Source organism: Neophocaena asiaeorientalis, unplaced genomic scaffold (assembly GCF_003031525.2).
Source record: "Neophocaena asiaeorientalis asiaeorientalis breed wild unplaced genomic scaffold, Neophocaena_asiaeorientalis_V1.1 scaffold218, whole genome shotgun sequence".
In the NCBI taxonomy this organism is placed as follows: Eukaryota; Metazoa; Chordata; class Mammalia; order Artiodactyla; family Phocoenidae; genus Neophocaena; species Neophocaena asiaeorientalis.
The window spans coordinates 2,070,562-2,088,712 of record NW_020172818.1 but is presented as its reverse complement, the minus strand read 5'-3'; positions in this window follow the sequence as shown (position 1 = coordinate 2,088,712).

Here is an 18,151-nt window from a genome sequence, read left to right as displayed (position 1 = left end):
GTTTAAAAAGAATCAAAGCAAAGAGAACTCCAGTGCACAAACACTTTCAAGCCTCTGTTTGCATAATGTTTGTCAATATCCCACTGGCTAATGTAAATCACAAGAAATGGAAAAATAGACTCTGCCTCTTGATAAGAGGAGCTGAAAAATATGATGGCCTTGTTATTTTTTGCAGTTCAAGCTATGCTCGCAACTGTTTGCATTCCTCCTATCTACAAAATAACTTATCCTCCCCAAAGTCTCCAAAAATGTCTCCACAAATTTTGGCATAAGACTCAAAAACTGGTATTTGGTAATCAGTATCTGGTCTAAGACGGATGTGGCTCCTAAGATTCAGTGACATGTAAATTAAAATATAAGTTACTTGCACTTATTCTTCACATGGATGGAAGAGCCACATTAGATACTCCCATTCTAAAAATGAAGTATTAATAGAAAACAGTGGTCTGTAGCAATTGTGAAATTTAGCCAGGCACATAGTATGGGGTGACATTACTCTGGAGACAAAGTGTTTCTTGATTAGAACAGGCATCTGCTCCTTGAAAGTAAGTTCCAAGCCTACTTTTCTCCATAGTTTTCAGTTCTGCCCTCAGAGTCATTTTCCCTTTTATAAAAGTAATACCCAAGTAGCGTGCTCAGCCAGCTTTCTACCTCTGGAAAATTGGGGACCACAAACATTTTCTAATTTGAATTAACTCTCTCACTTTTAGTACAAGTGGTAGTACTTTGATTGCTACTACTTTAAAAAAAAATCTATGAGTTTCCTATGAATCCACAAAAACTATATCTACACTTGCTATGTCATATTGGCTAAAATAAGTCACATGACCAAACCCAGATTCAGAAGATGGAAAAATAGTTTCCGACTCTTGATGGAAGGAGTTGTATGTTTTTATGACTTTTTCATTAAATCTCCCACACAATAGGAGGTTTAAATATTTGCTAGGAAATGTTCTTATTTATTTACAGGAAGTAAAAATGCTATTTTGTGATATTAACTTCTGATTTTTTATGGACATTGACTTTTCCCTCAAACAAACTTACTGCCAATTAGCATCTGGCATTAAATTAAATCAGGCAAACAAAGGAAAACAAAAACATATGTGGGATGTGTAAAATGGGTAGGCATGAAACTCATGAAAGAATAAACAGTTTCCCAAATCCTAGTTCCTAGATATGGTCTCTTAAAATCCTCAGAACAATATCACAAATCCCAGAATTTTGAACTGAGGATTAATACTGACATCAAATTTTAGATTTAAATGAAGAATTTATATGCAATTACAAACTAATTGAAAGATATCCTTGCAGATATTACCACTATCAGAAGAGGTGATAGTTACTCTTTGGATAAAAAGGAATATTCATCCTTAAAATCTGCCTTACAGTATTAGTATTATATTGCATTTAATTTAGGATACTGAAATTCACTGCCATGAAGCAGTTAGAAAGGACAGTGGAAATTTTTGCAAGCTAATAAATGTTTTCAAGTCTATCGTTAAGGGTCAGTATACTTATACAGTTTCTATAGAAACTATATTTCAACAACTCAGTATCTATAATAAACTCACCATGAAGCAAACTAAAAATATTCCATGTATTGTGCTATAGGATATAAGCTTTAGAACAATGATTCAATGAAATAAAAACATAAAATGCCTCATTTTCCCTAAACTGTTTAGTGAATCATATGAAATACAAAAGTTAAAAAAAAACTTGATAAGCTTTACAATTATTTCTATTCCCTTAACACAATGTATTTTCTATCTTCAGACATGGGGAGGGAGAAGAGGTATGTAACTACTAAGAATAGAAGCACAGTTGGATGGAAAACTCAGTCTATGGAAGAAAGTTACATATAATAATTTGAGTACAAACTATGACAAATATGTCAAATTTTATTAAGAACTTCATCAATTTAAAACACCTGAACTTACACATATTTACTCATTGCTAGGCCCTGAACTAGGTTCTGGGAATGAGGTTGTCATATTAGCATTTTATAGCATTTAATTTAAATGGCTGATAAAAAATAAAGATACAAAAAAAACCTGCACATGAATGTTTATAGCAGCTTTATTCATAGTTGCCAAAAGTTGGAAGAAACCAAGATGTCCTTTAGTAGGTAAATGGATAAATAAACTGTGGTACATCCAGAAAATGGAATATTATTCAGCACTAAAAATAAATGAGTTATCAAGCCATACATGAAAAGATATGGGAGAACCTTAAATGCATTTTACTAAGTGAAAGGAATCAGTCAGAAAAGGCCACATACTGTATTATTACAACTATATGACATTCTGAAAAAGGTGAAGAGATTAGCCAACAGCTAGGAGAAGGTGGCCAGAGAGGAAAATGCAGAGCACAGAAGATTTTTAAAGCAGTGAAAATATTCTGGATGATAACCATAGTGATGGATGCATGTCATTATATATTTGTTGAAACACATAGAATGTACAACACCAGGAGTGAACCATAATTTAAACTATAGACTTTGGATAATTACAATGTGGCTGTGTAGGTTCATCAGTTGTAACAAATGTACCACTCTGGTAAGGGATGTTGATAATGGTGGAGGCTATGCATGTGTGGGGGCAGGAAGTATATGGGAAATCTCTGTACCTTCCTCTCAATTTTGTATGAACCTAAACTTGCTCCAAAAACCAATGAAAGGAACAGAGTGGGGAATGGGAAAGAAAGGTGAAAGAAAGGAAGGAAGGAAGGAAGGAAGGAAGGAAGGAAGAAAGAAAGAAAGAAAGGAAGGAAGGAAGGAAGGAAGGAAGAAAGAAAGAAAGAAAGAAAGAAAGAAAAAAGGAAAGAGAGAGAGAGAGAAAAAAAGGGAGAAAGAGAGAGAAAGAAAGAAAGAAAAAAAGAAAGAAAGGAGAGAGAGAGGAAGGGAGGAAGGGAGGGAGGGAGGAAGGGAGGGAGGAAGGAAGGAAAGTAAGTTGTGCTTAGTTTGCAAATGTTCATTAAAAATAACCTGATGTGGGACTTCCCTGGTGGTGCAGTGGTTAAGAATCCGCCTACCAATGCAGGGGACACGGGTTAGAGTCCTGGTCCAGGAATATCCCACATGCTGCAGAGCAATTAAGCCCTTGCACCACAACTACTGAGCCTGCACTCTAGAGCCTGCAAGCCACAACTACTGAGCTCTCGTGCCACAACTACTGAAGCCTGTGCACCTAGAGCCCATGCTCTGCAACAAGAGGAGCCACCACAACGAGAAGCCCACACACCACAACGAAGAGTAACCCCCTCTCGCCGCAACTAGAGAAAGCCTGCATGCAGTAACAAAGACCCAATGCAGCCAAAAATAAATAAATAAAATAAATTTATTTAAAAAAAAATAACCTGATGTGAAACTGTATTTCTATTTTTTTTAAAGTGATGTCAGTATTGTTGATAACTAAAATTTAGACATATCTGCCTTTCTCTGAAAACAATTAAAACCTTCTGCTAAAATATGTCTGTTAGAAACATAAAAATTGTTAAGACAATGAGGAATGGAAAGTTCTATTTCAGTTAGAGACTCGAGCAAGGTGCAGTAGAGGAGGAGGCATTTGTGTTGGACCTTTGGATGTGCATAGAAAAGTGTGATATTCCAATAAGTGGATTCATTTATCCTTCTATTTTAAACCACTTTAAAAATGAACCCATCTATATCTACATAGCTTAACAACCAGGATAGAGAACTGAGACCATCTGGGTCACCATGACTCAATCATTTCTTCTATGAAATTCTTCTCCAGGAAGATAAGGTTGTAAACCAAAAAATAACTTCACTCTTTGTTTCCAGAAATTCCTAAACAAATTATCTAGGTAAAGAGTTTTCTCATGTAGGCAATTAGTTCTTCTATTAATTCAATAGAATACCGGTCTGGGCAAAGAGCTTGCCTACCAAACAACAGAGTCTCATCTAATATTTCCTCAGCAATCCTATCCTATTATCTCATGAGCTTTGCCCAGTAGCAATCAGTCACTATGACGATCAATTCTATGTGTCAATTTGACTGGGCTAAGGAATGCCCAGGTGGTAAAGCATTATTTCTGGGTATGTGTTTGAGGGTGTTTCCAAAAAAGATTAACATTTGAATCAGTAGACTGAGTAAAGGTCACCTTCACCAATGTGGGGAGCATCATCCAGTCTATTGAGAGCCCACATAGAACAAAAAGGGGAGTAAGGATAAATTTTCTCTCTCTTCTCTAGATGTAACATTCACTGAATAATTTAATTCTAGCCTTGCTTACTCAACAAGCCATTCTGGTAGACTCATGGAGGAGTCAACTTTTGACAATCTTAGAGTGCCCATCAACATCCGAGACACTGTTGCTGTCATGGATCAACATTCTTCACTCAGAGAATCCATTCCTCTGAGGCCCTGGAGCCTTCCACTGAGGGCTCTTTATGACCAAGTGATACTCTCCCTTTCTGAAGTAGGTTTAATAAACTAGCTTTAGTTGGTCAGCAAGTTTTTCTGATGATTTTTTTTGCATATTTGACTATCAGAATATAAGCATTTTGCTCATAGAGGACTGTTCCATTTACCTTATTTGAGATTTATCTATTGACATATATTATTCCTAGAAATTTCCCACTGAAAATAGTAAATATCACATGAAGTGAATGTCCAGAGGTCACTGGCTATAAAAGAACAGAGACAGAATTTGAATTCAGGTTGAGCTAACTCTAAAGTCATTGATACTACCATTAAACACTGTTGGTTAAAATCTGATTATACAAGAGGATTGCATCTCCAGCAAGATGAAATAGATGTATTTTTCCCTTTTCCTCCTACTAAGTACAACTAAAACCCTGAACATTACATATAAAGTAAGTATAACAACACTCTGAAAGGTGGAGAGAAGAAATAGAATAGCTAGGGACCTTGGAATTCAAGGAACAACACAGCAGTGAATACACTGGGTTTCTTTTTGTCTAGGTGCTGGAGAAGCTAGCTATACATGTGTGTGTATATGTATATATATGTATATATATATATAAAACTTTCAATATTTCAATATAAATCTATGATGAAAATTCATATACTACAAATAAGAATAGCCGTTTTGCTAAGTGTATTTATCCATAGTAATCTGCTCTACAAATGGATGACTGTAAAATACACAATGGACATCATGCACTGGAGCAGATGTGTGAGATTCTAAGATAAATAAGAATATATTTTTCAACATGGGCAATTCTCAAGGGGCTCACAACCAAGGAAGACAGACAAACAAGTAAGCAAATCACCTCATTTATTGAGACTTCCTTAAGCACTGGACACTGGGCTAAAGCTAAGTCCTATTTAATACTCATAATCCTATGAACTAGACTCTCCTATTTTTATTTTATGAGAAGGATAATTTAAGCATTGAAAGGTTAAATAAATGATCCAATATTATATCATGAACAAGTAGCAGATCTAGGATTCAAACCCAAGTTTGTATGATTCCAAGTCCAAGAATTTCACCCCATTCCCTTAGAGCTTCACCTATCATTAGGGTAGTGGGAAAATGCAGCCATACTTACATGTTTAAAGGGAGGGTTAGAAATAATCATATTTATTTCCCACAACACCTAGCACAGCACCAGGTACACGCAAGTGCTTGACATGTATTGAATTGTATCTAATTTAATTTAAAAGAGTAGAATAAATTTAAAAGTATAGCATATTTTCTAATTTTATTTGTTTACCATATGCCATAGAGTATCTATAAAGCATAGCACATAGAATATTTTATTTATAGTCTTATTCTCACATGCTACCTCTGCTATTTTTCTCTGGAAGACTTAATGTAGCTGGTTTTCCTCCCTCACTGGCCCCAATCCACACCCCATCTAAACTTCCTAAATAATCTAAGACCTAATAGTCCAATATTCCCATCACTTAAGTGTGCTATTAATTGCTATTTTGTGAACAAAATATATCCAATTGAACCTATTTACATTTTATATTTGTTTTCAAATATCCCATGTACCATTATGTCAACCCATACTTTTTATTTTCCCTTTTCAGCATTCCTGAAATTAATAATAATGTGTTGATAATTAATTTAATTTAAGTTTTAAAACACCTGCTGGGTGTTTTATGCTTTTTATGGTTTCAGAGAGTAGGGGTTAGCATGTGTGCGATATGGAAAGATTTTTATTTCTTTGCTCTTGCTCTCTTTTTTAAAAAATTTTACTGCCACATCAAATGTATGCTATATATTCCCATGCTATAAAAATGCCTGCTTTCCAAACTATTGCATGTGCAGTTTTATAAGGTGCACCAAAGGGTATTTCCCTTTTCTGCACCATTTTGATAATCATTCTGCCTTAATGCATGAAGGGGTTCTTTTGTATAATGGATGTTGGAACAGACAGTTGTTAAATTGAGCATACATTGAGACAGCAATTTGTGCCGGCTGTGACTACAATACCTAGTGTGCTACCAGAAGAATCTGACACATTTCAGGAAGGTTGCTCACTCATAATTCATCAGATATTAAATGACAAGATTGGTTTAACACATTCTATGTATCTTATCCTGGTTGTCATGCAACTATTTTACTTGTCCGAGAGTGCAGATCAAAATGGCACCTATTTCTGTGCTCACATTTCAGATCATCAAGGCATACAATAATGGAACAAATATTGTTAAATGTGCATTATTGCAGCACTCACTTTCATCTTCATCACCATAATTAAATTAGTTGAAAGCATGCAGTGGAATCATGACATGCTACTAAGTGCTTCGTGCCTTTTAGGTAACTATACCAGTATCTACACACCGAGAACTGACAAAAATTAATTTGAATTAACAACCCCCTGCATCAATATTCACCATCCAATCTGACTTGGTAAATACACTATGGAATTCCTTAAGAACTAGAATAGAGTTTTGTGGTTTATGTTTCCGTTCTTAAAACATAGGCATACCCCTCCAAAGATGAAAGTAGTAAAAAAAGAAAGTCAAGAGAGCTAAAAGCCATAACATGACAAATTGTGTACTCCATTGCTCGTAAGATCGTGGGCAGCTTGGGCTACTAACACCAACCCCAAGACCACTCGCAATGTTTGAGGAAATAGTCCCTGATACTCCTCCCTATCAGAGACTATTTTGTCTTTGCTTATGCATGTTTCATTGCTTATAATTTCTTGTCTTCTTTCTCTATCTGGTAAGAAGTTACTCATTAGTTAAGTACTGTCCATGGGAAACCATACTGACTGGAAAGCAGCAGCATATTTTACTTATCCGTATAGCCCCAGTCCTTAGAGGATGGTATATACAGCATGCATGTAACAAATGTTTATTGAATATATAAGCTGAATCAGGCAGACATGGGCTTGAATTCCAGCCCCATCTTTCTCTAACTGAGACTGGGCAAGTTAGTTACAATTTCTGAGTCTCAGTCTTCTAACTTGTAAAATCAGGAAAATCAAATTTATCTCACGGCCTTATAATTTTATGAGATGTCTATATTAAATGCTTACTACAGCCTAAAAATGGTACCCCCTTTTCCTTCTCCATTGTTCCTCCTTTTGCATTTCTCTTCTCATGTTTGTCTTTTCCCTGATTTCCTCTTGAGGTTTCTTTCTTCCTTCCTCAAATTCCCAGAAGAGTCAGACTTTCCCCATGCCAAAAGATGTATCTACCTCCCCCAATAATATAATGTATAGTGTTCGCTTGTCAGGCTTCCTAATTGGTACCTCTCATTATGAAAGGTGGATTTCAGGTGATAAAAATCCTGCAAAACACAATTTATCAAAAACTTTGTTTGTAGAGCACAAACCTGTAATAGTAATGTAAACACTTTGATGTTCCCAGTGTGGATTTGTATATTTCATGCCTCTCAAGCAGTGAACAAAAGCATTGTTTTGATAACCACTCTAAAGGGAATCTGAATTATCTGTCAATTTTCTTTACAATAATTTTTCAAAATCATTGTCATAGAAAGAAGGAACTAGAGAGTATACAGCAAAGAAATGAAGAAAAATGAAAGGAGAGTTAGCAGTGGCTAGTTATTTAATAAATGTAGTATGCTATTTTTCTAGATTTTATTATATTTGTGGTATTTGTCAGTTTTCTTTTAATTTCCAGTTTGTTATATTTTTCTCTTTCAAAATAAGTATTCACTTTCATACTTAATTTTGTATTCTTCTTTCAATAAACAGTGCAAAATTGTATTAGCTTCAGGCTCTATCTATAAAACCTGGATCAAATCTTACACAAACACTTTAAATTATTAATTTATAGTCTGTCTTCTAAATTAGATGGAAGTATCTCCCTGTGTACAAGAAGCACAGCTTTCATGTCCACCTCTGTATTTCAGTGTCTACACTGGAGTTTAAATTTTAGACTTCTAGACAGATAACATTTTCCATCTTTTAACATGAATATGAGGCATCTCATTATATCATACCCCACACTGAGTAGCCCCCTCAAGCTTTTACTTCACATTAAATGTAAAGACTATACATAAAATTCTAAAACATATTTGTCCAATTAGGATGGTACTGATGCTTGCTTGCTGGAAACTATGAGTTGGGGCAAAGTTTGCTGCAGGATATACAAGCATTTGCCACTTGAGGTTATGTGGTAGAGCTGGGTGTACCCCATACACACTGAGACATAACGTCTAATATGCTTCTTTGGCTGTGGATTCCTGGGAAACAATAAGAGCAGACAGACAACATTGCATACAGTAATTAGGAACAGAGTGACTTGTTTTGAAATCTTCCTCAGGAAACTGTTGCAAACTGGAAGGCACACCCAAAAAACTTTCCTCTGAACTTCCCTGTCTAGTGAGAGGCAACAGATGACAGCATAACTGGCTGAGCTGCTTCAGTTTGCACCAACTTCATTTAAGAGTAAAATATTTATACTGTGTTGTTAAAAGAAGTTATAAATAATTTATCCATGAAAAGCCATCATTAGTGTTCAGAAAGATCTTCCAAATAAGGTAGAAAGAATTAACACATTTTATAGATAAGAAAATCTATATACAGAGGTTTTGTTTGAGGGCAGAAGTCTGAAAAAATACAAACATTACTTTAATAAATTAATGTTTTGCCATGGTTTCCCCACAATCCTATTCTCTGCCTCCTATAAGTGCTTTTCCTGCCAAATGGTATTCCTAGCAGAAATAAATACTTTATAAATCCATTCCCCTCGAAACTTGCATTCAAGTAGAGCCACTTGTATTTTTAGAACATTTATGCATTCCTACTCTAAAAAAATCATTTAAAGTTCTACTTATAGAGATCATATTTCTTCTTTACTGCCAAAAGATCACGAATGCCTACAAGGCAGAAAACTTCCTGTTGAACAAGGGAGATTAGATGAGGCTTTCAAGAAAAGATTAATTTGTCTATTGAAATACAGTTTGTATTGCTTAAGCTGATGATTTTCTTAGCAACCATTGCAATGAAAGCAGTATGACAACGTCACCGGTTTTAATAAGTGAGTATTTTGGTACTACCAAAACGCTTTGGGCATAGTTTTAAATAAAGTAACCATTTACAAGCAACAGGAAAGCAAATGGTCATCAGTAAAATAATATAACAGGAATGAGAATATGAAAAATTGAAAGAGGGCTGCTGCATTTTTAAAAGTCAAATTTTCAAATAAAATCATCAGAGCTTCTTCAAATTGCTGATATGGGCATAGCTTACACATCTAATTACAAAGATTTCATTGACCAAACCACATAAACAGAGGAGCATTTGTCCTTATTTAAGAGGGTATGCAAACCACAAATTGCTCTGTAGTACAGTGAATATAGATAAGCTTGAAACTGCTTTATTTAGTCTTTATACACACACATCGAAATAGATGATCTTTGCAAGTTTAAACATTTCAGACCCAATCCTGTTTTAGCTTACAATATAATTGTGATTACATAGATGTATAAAACCTCAAATATCTCCAGTTATATCTCGGGATTTTTCTTCCTCCTTATTTTTTCGTGTACTTCACCAGTACTCAGATAATCACGTATGGTCTGAAATGCCTTTCCTGCTCCTCAGGCTTTCAATTTTAGAAATCACTCAAGTCCCTTATATTAAAATAACACCATGTCCATGAAACCCTCCCACTCTCCCATGACCGCCACCACCACCATCCCCAACAGAACTGATTTATCTTGAAAAATGGACTTTGGCTAGTAACCACCACTGCAGCCTTTCCAACTTCCCACTGCAAAGCCTACAGATAACCTGAACATCTGAATACACCCAAACAGAAATGCTCACAAAAATACCCAAAACTTATCTTGACTTACAACCTAACCTCAGAATCTGAGCAATATTTTCACAAAACTGAAGACAGATGGCCGTGAGTTAAGAAAAATCTATAACAAGTTGGCTTATGATGCACCTTTATAATCCAGAGTAACTCTGTGTACATGAAAGAAAGTAAAAAAACATTTTGGCTCATTCATTCACTGGCTTTAACTCACTTGTTCATAAAGAACTCAGTAGTATAACAAGAAGATAATTCAACAGAATTCTGGATGGGGGAGAAAAGGCAGGCTGGCTTAGTGTTTGAGCTGTTCATGAGAAGCATAAAATAAAAACCAGGATGACATTTCCCCTGTCAGAGGTGATAGGCAGGATGATAATTCATCAGGAGCATGGACTTCTAGAAATCAGTATAGTGTGGAGGGATGGAGCCAGAGAGATGCCTGAAGGTCACAGACAAGGGAGGTGCAAACTTGAAGACTGAAAGTTTCCATTTGGACCACATTGATGGAGGGGAAAATGTGGGATGTGAGGAACCAGTTCCCAGAAGAATGCTTCTGCTGCATTCCCTAAACAAGAGACAGAATTACATATAGGCCAAGCAATAAAAGCCTATTACAACATCATTAGTGACAGGCAAGAATCCATGGTCTCTGTGAAAAGGACAGAAATCACAGGGCTATAGAGGGATAACAGGATGATATAAAAAGGAAGCATGATAGTATAAAATAATTGGGTGATACACAAAGATAACAAGCTGATATAATCAGGGAGTAAAATTATAATGGTAAAGTTCAAAAAATTAAAATATCAAAATAAAAGTCTACATAGAAAAGTTTAGTGGTAAAAATAGACATGAAAAAATTGAATCATTGGGCATCTTTTGTGTGTCAGGGGGAAGTAGGTAAAGGGGACTTGTGAGAATGAAATCATGGAAGAGATGTTGACAAATGTGGAGGAAAAAAAAAAGAAAAAACTCCCACAGCTGAGATACAGCCCCACAGAGGGGACCAGGACAACTGGGCAGAGGAAGAAGCGATTTTATATTTGAAGAGAAATTTTTAGCACATAAAATGTGTCTGAAGGTGGTAGATAAAAGGAGATCAGAGTGTTTGAGGCAGGACATTAAAAAAAAATAATAAAACTAGATGTTTCATATGGAGAAGTGTTAACTATAATAACAGAGAAAAAAATCCTACATTCAAACATGCAAAAAAGAAAAGAAGCAGAAAGATATATAAAAAAGGACAAAGTCGGGCTGTCCTTAGACTTTCCTATAACATCAAATACCAGAACATACTAAGGAAACAGTCACAAAATTGTGATGAGAGAAAAGTTTGTGATCCATAAATTTTTATACCCTGCAAGCTTTCATTGGTGTATAAAACCAAAAGAAAGGAATTCTAAAATAATGCAGTCTGAGAAAAAGAAACCACCCACATGGCTACGCAGGGGAAAAAGAGCTGAAGACATTCTCTAGCTAACATTAAAATGAGTCAAGATCAATGGCTCAATGACAGAAAAATATTTTATAAAACAGATGGCAGTTAGCACAGAAATTGGTAAGGGATGACATTGAATTACTATCATAAAGAGTAGTAACAAAAGGAAAGCAGACGTCACAAATTATTATTAAGAGACTATATAAAAGTCATCACCGATAGCAACATTTGATATCTAAATTCAAATACTAACATAACTGGATGATAAAAGGCAGTAAAGTATATAAAGTATGCACAATTCTGTTTCTTACAGAAGGCAGAGAAAAAAGATTTTCTCTTTGATGGTGGTAAAAATAAAGTTTTAAAACATAATTTAATTACTTAAAAATAACCACTCGTAAACAAATCTTTAACATGGGATATATATTTTCCAGATGTCTACCAAAAAATGCAACTAAGCATGATCCATAGAGTTGAAGAAAGAAAATGAAGAGTAAATTTATTTTAAAGCATTAAATAAAATTAATGACATGAAGCTAACCAAATCAATTCTAGTAGTAAAGGAAAAGGATTCAAATTATTTATTAAAGGACAAGGACCCTCACAAAAACTTATCAAGGTAAAATATTTAAAAAGTGAGCGAATACCACATTCAAGGTAATAATGGCGAGCATTAATTAACCACCAGATCTGTTGTGAATACTTCACATGTATTGGTTTATTTTGTCTTCACAGAAAACTTATCGTTACTACTTTTGTTCCCACTTTACAAATGAGGAAACTGAGCTGTAAATTAAATAACTGCTTGAGATGTATCTAAACTTCACAGAGAAGTTTAAAAGTAAACAAATATTCACCAAAGTCAAACAGAAGTATAGTAGGGATGGCAATACTGATTTCAATAATAGTTCCAAGCATTGTCACACAATCAAAAATTAAGGTGAACAGCCAGCAGCATTTCTACTATAGATATCAAAAAGGTGTTAGAAATACTGGAAAAATCTGGAAACCACTATCATTGTAAGAGGCTTTAATACATCTCTCTTAACATTTGATATATCAAATAGTCAAGAAATAAGTGTCAGAGACATTATGATGATTATAAATGAAACTATTACTTCTAACTAACCTCCAGTTTCCCTCTCAAATATCATATTTTTCTTAGAATATTTTGGAAAAGGAGTACATCTTTTAGATGTTCCTGGGGCATTGTTTCTTTGTATTTATACATATTTGTATGTATACACAGAAAAATATCTAGAATGACATGAATTAAATGTTATACAAATTTTACTTTGCTTATAAGAGTTTGAGCAGATTTTAATAGTCTTCATTGCATTTTCACATTTTCTAAATTTTTAATATGTGTATAAATCAGAAAATGTATCCATCTAATACTCATACATCTAAAAACTGCTTATTGGACATTTAATTTAGTATCTGGATTGGTACTAGTAAGTGGTGGCTAACCCTGATGGAAAATATTAATATGAAAGGAAAAGAATACAACTTCCTTTACTGTCAGTAAAGGATTCATGAACTTGACTCTATGAACACAGCTGTACAAACCACTGGGATGAATGGGATAAGCTTTATAAAAAGGGCAGACAACCCTAACCGCCAATTCCCATGAAGATATCCCACTGCAATCTCCACTGACTGAGTGAAGTGGGAATTTCATCAGGTGCTTAAAGGAGCCCCATTTGCCATTCCCATGGGGTTATTTGGCGTCCTCTTGGCCTCTCCCAACTGCTCTGTGGACTCTGGCTATGTGCCTATCTGGTGAGAGTAACTGTCAACAGCCCCACAATTCCCTGAGTGCTTACTCTGAAAGGCATGTCAAAGGAGATCTTGGGGCAGCTCCCGAGGTCTGCATTACCCTGGCTGACCCAGGCTGAAGATCTTTGTGAAATCTGTTCCTAAAACTAGGTGCTGGTAATACAACAAAGAAACATTGCACATACCCCCGCCCTTCTGGAATTCATGTTTTAGAAGAGAAACAGACATTGGATAAGTAATTACCACTGTGATGAATAGAGCCAAAAAATCGGGCTGGTTGCCATGAAAGTCTATATTTCCTTTCTCTGCTTTCGCCTTTTGCATTGCTTATTAACCCAATATGGCGCTTGTTACCTTCTGTTCTGTTCTGTGCCTCTGTGAGCACATCTGTTTTCCAAGTAGTCAATTACTTGCAGGCATCTGTACATTGCCCGCCTCAAATTAAATGTTCAGTAATGTCTTGCTTAAATGAATGAAGAGAAAGCCTTAGATCTCTCAATATGCTTTCCTTTATCAATATTTTCTATTTAGACACAATTCCAAGATACCAGGAGTCATGTTTATTTAATTAGCTTAAATCTTGCACAGACAATTCTTTAAGAGGTGGGTTGTGGGGTTTTATGGGGGGTGGGTTTCTTGGCTTGTTATTACCTAACCTTGAAAAATGATGATGTGAGAGTGTTTATATACAGAAAGAGTAAAGTTAACCTCGTACTCACCTATAAAAATATGTGCTAGCTGCTAGTGATACATTTCAATGTACCAAAAAGATTGACCTATATACTGCTTTTGTTGTAGCAAGTTTGGAAGAGAAGGGTCCATGACAAGTGGTGTCTTGTTACCTTTGTCAGTCCTATAGAATGTGTTCTGTTCCCTTGGGTGTGACTTGAAGACCCAGTGAATCTCCCATATCCACTAATTAAGTTGGGGTCACTCCCATCAGTCATGTCATAAATAAGGGGAAGTGCATTCATCCAATCCAGACACCTGGACTTGGAAAACATGCTACCTTTGGACCAAGGGTGAGGAATTAGAGTCACTGAGGAGTTTTGCTAGTACTTTTTGACAAAGATTAAGAGCCTGGGTGTTAATTAGCTTAAATCACACTGCAGCTTTGGAATGATTGGGTTCATTTGTTCCCAGAGAAGAATCAGTTAGGTCTTCCTTTATAATCAGTGATTCGTATAAGTACATGTAATGGTGAGATATTTTGTGGAGACAAAGCTGCAGAGGCTTGAGCCAATAGAACCCTGTACAACTTTGACCCCAAGACCTGAGTGTTATATCAGGTGACAGGCAGGAAGCTCTTCTGGATTCTGTGTGGCATGTTTCAGACCTCCTCAAGAGTCCTCTGTTGCCGGGACTTCCCTGGTGGTGCAGTGGTTAAGAATCCGCCTGCCAATGTAGGGGACACGGGTTCGAGCCCTGTTCCGGGAAAATCCCACATGCTGGGGAGCAACTAAGCCCGTGCACCACAATTGTTGAGCCTGTGCTCTAGAGCCCGTGAGCCACAAGTACTGAGCCCGTGTGCCACAACTACTGAAGCCCGTGTGCCTAGAGCCTGTGCTCCACAACAAAAAGAAGTCACCACAATGAGAAGCCTGTGCAACGCAACGAAGAGTAGCCTGCACTCGCCACAACTAGAGAAAGCCCGCACACAGCAATGAAGACCCAACGCATCCAAAAATTAAAAAAAAAAAAGTCCTCTGTTGCCTGCTCTGGTTTTATATCTTCATGTCTCTGAGTCAGGGACCCTGCCCCCTTCATTAACTCATTTTTCTAACTCAGGAGACATGGTGTATTATTGTATCCTGAACAGCGTATCCATGGGAGGGCTTCAAAAGTCATTCTTGGTGATGATTATGGTTAGGGTTGAGTTTCAATTCTGGCAGGCCAAAAATTAGGAATCAGATAAGATTACACTTGAATATCTTTTTAAGCCAAAAAACTAACATACCATCCTTCTCTCCACTGGATAAGAGCAACCAAAATCATCAATCACAAGAGCCTAAATTCAGAATATTTTCAAGGCTGAAATAATATCTCTAGTCCTTATGTATGTAGGATATTCCCACACTGCTGGAGTTACTGGAGGCTGTGTAATCATCAGTGCTAAAAAAATATATGTCAAGATTCATTTCCATGTGTACAATCAGAAATTTATCCTGTATGTCGACCTCAGCTATCACTCCTGTGTGAAGGAGATGGTCAACATTCCATGTCCAGACTCTTCAAGAGCCTGTAGCTTAGTTGAAAATTATAGCCCACATTTATGGAAGACTTACCCAGAGCCCATGTCAAGCACCATGCTTGGATTATCTCATTTATCTTCATTTATCACACATCGTGGGAGAGATGGTATTATCCACTTTTCAGATGATGAGTCTCATGGTCATTGTTAGTAACAAACCCAAGACCATACAGCTATAAATCATGTTAGAATTATACAGAGTGGATCAGAGGAGAAAGCTACCACTTCTGGTTGAGATGTTACAGAAGGTTTAGGATGGGGCACGTTTATGCACTCAAGCTTGAAGCAATGATTCCTGTACCAAAAATATAGACGATTTACCATTAAGCCAAAAATTGAAATTTACCCCAACACTCATTCATTTTAATCTATTAATTGATCATACATGTATATGTGTATATATATGCATTTGCTATGTGCCAAACACTATCCTTTGCATTGGAATGCAGCTTGTATTAACTGTTTATATTAATCCAAATTCAATACCCTCATAATGCTTTTATATTCTCGGGGGGAGGCAACAAGGCAATGTGCAAATGAATAAATACATGGAACATCAATTTGTGGTAAGTCCAATAAAGTTGAATAAAACAGGTTCAGGGTAAGAAAGAGACATAGGAGTGGCAGGACTGCCATATTTTGTACAGTTGTCAGGGAACAACTCACTGAGACTTCATAGCTTATGGGAGGGAGAGAACCATTGGTGTATCTGGGGGAAGAACATTTCACAAGAGGGCAATGACCAGTGGAGACCTTGAGGCTGGCAGCGGAGTGGCTGGAGGTGAAAGATGAGATAAGACAGGGAGTTAGGACCAGGTAACTCTAAGTCTTGCAGTTAGTAAGAAATTGTTTTATCATGACAGCAATATAAATGGAACATTGAGTGTGTTTGAGCAGAGAAATTACACTTATATTTTAAAGTATTACTGGCTGCCTCTTAAGTGATAAGTCTAACATTACAACTTTGAACCTAAAATGACAAGAAAATATAACTCCTACATAATGCATTCAGGCAGCCTCACTGCAACAGATCATTGAATTCTGATCAGCATCTTATTAGTAAAACAAACCTTAAGTCCAGAGTGGTTGACATAGAAGTCCCCATAGATTCACTGCAAAAACTTGTGTAGAGCCTACAAATAGTCACAGGGTTGTATCAGGAGCTCCAAAACTAGTTTGGAAACAAAGGAGAACAAAAGTAAATCCAGTTACCTCAGCAACTAAATTTTGTCTTACTGCAGGAGGGCCTCACATACAATGGCACTTCTATTAAATTCAGCTGAAGGGCAGACTGCACTAAGTCTAGGTAATTGCAGTGCCACCAGGAGATTTCTAGCTCTACAATGAACTTGTGCCTTGTACGAAGACGTGAGGACTGTGCTGTTATGTAATAACTTCTCCAACCAATGCCTCTTTGTGGAGCTCAATCCCCGTATCTGCAGGCCAAACTTCAAGACCTCCAATCTGAATGTCCTACTGTACTTATATTTCAAACACCTCAAATTAGATGTTCAATTCTTCTTCTCCTGGTTTCAAAACATCCATTAACTCCTCCCAAAGGCATTCTATTTTTGTTCCAGCTTCGTCTTTCCTAAAATCATCATTGTCATGATCCAAACCTCCAAGACTAGACAATTTGAGGTCCTCTTCAACTGCTCACTCTTCTTTAAATTCAATATTTAATGAAAAAAATTCAGTCAATTCTTCCTTTTAATGCTTTGCTAGTCCCTCTGTTCCTACTGCATTGAAGTTGTCATCTGTTTATATTTAAATACTAAGAAAGAGTCTCTCTTTACCCTGACTCTATCCAATCTCTCCCTATCTTACACACCTCCCAGCTTAAGAGGTGATTTGGGTTACGGAATTCCCTTAATCGAAAACCTATTACAGCTCACTCTTTCATTTGACGAATTAAGTCAGAGTTCTGTTATCTGGATTTGGAGACCCTCCCAGTCTTGACAGTCCCCAAGTATTGTCAAAGAAATCCAGAGCTGGACAGTAAAAAAGTAAAAATATATTTTATTGAGGAACTCTTACACTAGGGGAAAAAAAAACCTCAGGATAGAACTGGTTGCAAAGCAAGGACAAGAGAGGATTTTAGGACCAAGGATCAGGTTGGATTGGGGGAAGGTCGGTGGGTAAAGAATTACTAAAAGGAAACATGAGGGATGAGGGTGGGGCATTCTGGTTAAACAGATCTAATAGGATTCTTGCTGAAGACAGCTCAGGATGATCAGATATTACCTGGATGACTGTGGGGCATAAGAAATTTGATCAGATATTGAGGATGATCAGATATGAAGGGTTGGAAATCTGGATAAAATGACTTAGGAGGATTCTTGCTAAAACTGGGAAATGCAAAGACAGACACAGAAGCCCAAAGTTTGAGGCCTAGTTGAGAAGAGAATTCAGAGAAGCCTGATAACCTTTGGTGAGGAAGAGCATCTTCTC